This window comes from Vombatus ursinus, unplaced genomic scaffold, assembly GCF_900497805.2.
Source record: "Vombatus ursinus unplaced genomic scaffold, bare-nosed wombat genome assembly UNPS02014786.1, whole genome shotgun sequence".
NCBI classification, from domain to species: domain Eukaryota; kingdom Metazoa; phylum Chordata; class Mammalia; order Diprotodontia; family Vombatidae; genus Vombatus; species Vombatus ursinus.
In genome coordinates this window covers 1,825,373-1,831,372 of record NW_020954564.1, presented here as the reverse complement: position 1 = coordinate 1,831,372, position 6,000 = coordinate 1,825,373, and positions in this window count along the sequence as shown.

The following is a 6,000-nucleotide window of genomic DNA, read 5'->3' as shown; positions in this document are numbered from 1 at the left end:
TTATAGCCAATTTCCAAACCTCCCAGATCAAGGAGGAAATACTGCAAGCGGCCAAAAAGAAACAATTCAAATGTCATGGAGCCACAGTCAGGATAACACAAAACTTAGCAGCTTCTATATTAAACGATTGGAGAGCTTGGAATATGATATTCAGGAAGGCAAAAGAGTTAGGATTACAACCAAGAATCACCTACCCAGCAAAACTGAGTATAATCCTTCAGGAGGAAAAGTGAATATTCAATGAAATAGAGGACTTTCAAGCATTCCTGATGAAAAGAACAGAGCTAAATAGAAAATCTGACTTTCAAATATAAGATATAATAGAAGCATAAAAAAGCAAACAGGAAAGAGGAATCATAAGGTGTTAGATAAGGTTGAACTATTTTTATTCTTACATCAGAAAATGACACTTATAACTCCTAAAAACTTTCTCATTATTAGGGCAGTTAGAAGGAGTACACATAGACAGAAGGCAGAGGTGTAAGTTGAATGTGATGCTATGATTGTCTAAAAAACAAAATTAAGAGATAAGAAAGAAGAATGCACTGGGGTAAAGGGAAAAGGAGAGGTAGAATGGGGGAAATTATCTGACATAAAAGAGGCCTGAAAGAGATTTTACAATGGAAGGGAAAATGGGGGAAGCAGGGAGGAGAGCACATGAACCTTATTCTCATCAAAAGGCTCAAAGAGAGAATAATATACCTGGGTGTAGAAATCTATCTTACCATACAGGAAAGCACAAAGGGAAGGGGACAAGAAAGAGAAGGGGGAAGAGAGCTGATAGAAGGGAGAGCAGCTTGGAAGAGGTAAAAGTCAGAAGCAAAACACTTTTGAGAATGGACAAGGCAAAAGAGGGAGAGTAGGATAAATGGGGAAAATGGGATGGAGGAAAGTACATAGTTGGTAATCATTACTGGGGGGAAAATTTATAGTGAATTTCCCTGATAAAGACTTCATTTATCAAACATGTAGAAAACTGAGCCAAATTTATAGAAATAAGAGCCATTCCTCAATAGATAAATGATCAAAGGATATGAACAGGCAGTTTTCAGACAAAGTAATCAAAGCTTTCTATAGTCATATAGAAAAAAATGCTCTAAATCACTATTGATGAGAGAAATGCAAATTAAAACAACTCTGAGATACTACTTCACACATGTCAGATTGGCTAATTTGACAAATGTTGGAAGGGACGTAGGAAAATGAAAATACTAATGTATTGTTGATGAAGTTGTATACTGATTCAGCCATTCTGGAGAGCAACTTGGAACTATGCCCAAAGAGCTATAAAACCATGCATACTGTTTGACCAAGCAACACCACTACTAGGCCTGTAACCCGAAGAGAAAAAACCAAAAAGGAAAAGAACCTATGTGTACAAAAATATTTATAGCACCTCTTTTAGTGGTGGCAAAGAATTGGAAACTGAGGGGATATCCATCAATTAGGGAATGGCTAAACAAGTTGTTGGATATGATTGTGATGGAATATTGTTGTGCTTTAAGAAACAACAAGCAGAATGCTCTCAGAAAAACTTGGAAAGACTTACATGAAATGATGCAAAATGAAGTAAACAGAACCAGGAGAACATTGTATACAATAACAACAATGTTGTATGGTGATCTACTGTGAATGACTTAGCTATTCTTAGCAATACAATGGTCCAAGACAATTCTGTGGAACTTAGGATTCAAGATTCTGTCCATCTCTAGCACAGCCTGAATGCAGATCAAAGATATTTTTTCTGGGGCAGCTAGGTGGCACAGTGGATAGAGCACCAGCCCTGGAGTCAGAAGGACCTGGGTTCAAATCCAGCCTCAGACACATAATACTTCCTAGCTGCGTGACTCTGGGCAAGTCACTTAACCCCAATCGCTTCAACCCAAAAATAAATAAATAAGATACTTTTTCTTTACCTTATTTTTCTTGGGGGGGGTGTCTGTTTTTTTTCACAGAATGACTTCATAGAAATGTGTTTGGCATGACTACACATGTATAATCTATGTCAAATTGCTTGCCTTCTCAATGAGGGGTGAGAGAGGAGGGAGGGAGAGAATTTGGAACTCAAAATTTGAAGAAAAAAAGAATGTTGAAATTGTTCTTACATGTAATTGGGAAAAATAAAATGTTAAGTTTTTTTTTTTTTTAAAAAGAACATCAAGGCAATGTAACATCATGGAAAGAACACTGAAATACTCCTTCTGGGGTAGGGGGTCTCAGCTCTAGTGTAAGACTGTAAGTCTGGAGTACTGGCACAGAGGACCCTTCAGTAACCTCAAGAGTTTTTCCTTTCTGGGGAGGCCTCAACTCTAGAGTTAATACTCTAAATGTAAAGTACTAAAATTCTGAATACACAAAGAATCAGTTCAGATGAGAAGGAAAAGTAGAAGTTGTCTAAAGTGACTGATACAACTACAGGAAATGAATCAAATTTTAGATTTAGATTTAGATATATAGAGGAGATGGAATTGAGGCCAGGTAATGAAGGATAAATACAAAATCATGGCATGGGCCTATAAGAATAGTGTCAGGTGTGTTGAATCTCAAAATGAGCTAAAGCTAGTGAGGAACACGAAAGAAAATAAAAATAGCTTTTTTTTTCAAAGCTGTAACTGGGGGACCAAAGAAGCCTTATGTCTGCTTCCCAGGGTGAATGGGACACTGATTATAGGCAAAGAAGAGGAAGCAGAGTTGCTCAAATTCTTTTGGTTCTGTTTGCTGTGCCAAAGCAAATGATCTTCGGACTGGGAAAAACAAAGCAAACATGGATAAATGTGAGTTGATGTCCAAAATAAATCGGGAGAACACAACACCTTCCTGCCCTTGCTAGAGCCACATCATCAAGCCCAAGTGAACTACATCCCCAGGGACTGAAAGTTCCGTCAGATGTGGTTACTGAGCTATCAGTGATTTCTGAAAGACTGAAGATAATGGGAGAGCAGTACCACAGGACAGAAGTAGGTAAATGTCCCTATTTTCAGAAGCTGCAAAATCACAGGCCAACTAGCTTGACTTGGATTCCTGGCAAAATTCTATAACACATTTGTAAGAGAATGGCAAATTGACCACTTAAAATGAAAGTGGTGGTAATCACAAAAAGCCAACAGAGTTTCATCTAGAAGAGGTCCCATGTCACCCTAAACTCATTGAATGACAATTGGGCAAGTCAATTTCTCTGGACCTGAATTTCCTCCTCAAGGGTTAATCAATGTGAACTTAGTAAGTACCTACTATTTGCCAGCCACTGTTCTAGGAGCTAGAGATACAAATATAAAAGTGAGACAGTTCCTGTCTTCAAGGAGCTTACAATCTATTTTACTGGTGGTGATAACAACATGCTCACAAATAAGGAAATACTAAAATATACGCACAATAAATATAGTGATTGAAAAGAGGCACTAACTACTGGGGTAATCAAGAAAGGCCTATTAAAGGAAATAGCATTTAAACTGAGCCTTTAAAAAGCCTTTCCAAGAGGCAAAGATGTGAGAAAGGACAGGATTCCAGGCATGGAACAGGCCTTGCAGAGATAAAGAGGAGAGAGATAGAATGTTGTCAAAAAGGAACAGAGAGTAGTTGGTTGGAGCTTAGAGTGTTTGAGAAAAGGAAATAATATGGCATCAATCTGAAAAGACAGGCTAGAACCAGTTTGTCATTGTTATTGTTGTTTGGTTGTTTTTCAGTCATGTCTGACTCTTCATGACCCCATTTGGGCTTTTCTTGGCAAAGATACTGGACTGGTTTGCCATTTCCTTCTCCAGTTCATTTTATAGAGGAGGAGCTGAGGCAAACAGGGTTAAGTGACTTGCCCTGGGTCACACAGCTAGCAAGTGTCTGAGATCAGAGTTGAACTCAGGAAGATGAGTTTTCCTGACTCCAGGCCTGTCACTTTATCCACTGTGCCACCTAGTTCCCTGAGCCAGCTTCTTAAGGGCTCTAAATGTAAAACCCAGGCATTTTTTCCTCCCTAAGGACAATGTGGAACCACTGAAGCTTCATTAGCAGTACAGATCAGTGCTTTAGGAATACCAATTTGACAGCTGTATGGAGGATACACTGGAAAAAGAAGAGAATGGATGCAGGGAGACTAATTAAGAAACTATTACAATAGTACAAGAAGGTCTGTAGGCAACCAAGAAAGAACCAATGAACAAGGGAAGTCTGAAAATTAGGAGAGAGAGGGGATGATCACATGCAAGCCTGGAGGAGACAGAAGGGAATGAGATCAAGGGCATAAGCAGAAAGGCTGGCATTAGCGAAGAGAGGGGCCAACTCATCCTCTGGGAGAAGATGGGAAATTGGACCCGTGGGCACTGCGGAGATCATCCAAGGAGAGAGCATAGAAGTAGAAGGCCGATGCCAGAGCCTTGGCAAGCATCCATGTATAGGAGACAGAAAATGACTGATGAGCCAACAAAGGAGGCAGACAGGGAGCAATCATAGAAGTAGAAAGAAAACCAGTGCCATTAAAAGTAAGTCAGGAGAAAAGGCATAAGAGGAAGAAGGGCTGGCTGGTAGTCAATGGCAAAAGCTGCAGAGTCAGTCAAGGAAAATGAGGACTCAATAAAGGTCACTAGATTTAGCATTTAGGAGGTTACTTGTAATCCTGAAAGATCAGTTTTCATGGGGTGCTGATTTCAAAACCAGATTGAAAAGGGATTGAGGAATGGGTGGTAAAGGAATGGAGGCAGCCTGTGAAGATTCTCTTTCTAGGAGTTCAGCAATGAAAGGGAGGAGAGGTATAAGACAATGTTTGAGGATGTGTCAGGGTCAAATGAAGGATTTTTTTTAAAGATGGGGGAGACCTGAGCAGGTGTGTGGGCGGTGGGGAAGAAATCAGTAAGAGAGAGAAAGGGAATAAACACTTAAATAGCATCTACTATGTGCCAGGTACTGTGCTAAGTGCTTTTTACAAATATCATTTCATTCAGTCACAAGTACGTAAGAAAACACGAGAGAGAGAGAGAAAGAGAGAGAGAGAGCAGTAAAGCAAACTCCAAGAGGGTCCAAGAGAGGACTGGATCAGAGACACAAATAGATGGGTTAGCTTTGGCAAGGAGAAGGCCAGCCTCATGCTCTGAGACTGGAGTAAAGGAAGACAGGATGAATGAAGATAGAGGTTTTGAGGATTGTTTTGAGAATCAAGTGAGATGATGTGTATAAAACATGTTGGAGATCTTATGAATGTCAACTATCAACTCATTTAAAGTTGCCTATTAGCTCTAACTCTATGTTCTACGTTCTAAAGGCCCACTTAGCTCTAACATTCTATGTTCTAGGTCTCCTTCCAGCTCTGACTTCTCATGTTCTTAAAACTTCTTTCTGGGTTGAGATTACTCTGGTTCCATTCAGAGAAAGGTAAGGAAAATCAAAAGTGAAAGGGAAGGAAAAAGAGAGGCCAGGAATAAAAATAGGAATAGACCATAGGAAGTAAAATTGGTGCTTGCTTCTCCTCCCCCCAACCTGGTTCTGATCTATCTTGTTCATTTCTGAAGGCTTACTTTAAGTGCCACTGGCTCCAGGAAGAATCCCCACTAGACCTCATTACCTGGTCTTCATGCAATTTGGGACTGCAGGGTCAAATCCAATGTAAATCAGGCCAAAGGAAATCCATTTGGACACTGCCTTTGGCCTTGACCTCATAAGTGATATGAGTGGATAGAGTTCTGCTCTGGGTGTCAGAAGACCTGGGATATAGTCCTGATTCTGTAAAGTCATCTGACCTTGGGGAAATTATTTAATATTTTGGGTCTCAGTTTCCTCTTCTGTAAAATAAAAGAATCATACTTGATGTACTCTAAATGTTAGAACTTACAGTTCTAACATTCAATGTGTCTGGGATCTGCTTTCTTTCACGTAAGGGTATGTGGTCCAGGAGCTCTGAGTTCAAGAGGAAAGTAGGATGTGATAAAGTAAAAGGTGATGAGCTTCTCCTGAGCATCTCTCCCATGCCTATGGTCCCCAGGTCACATTTATTTGTTTGTTTGGTTTTTTTTAGGC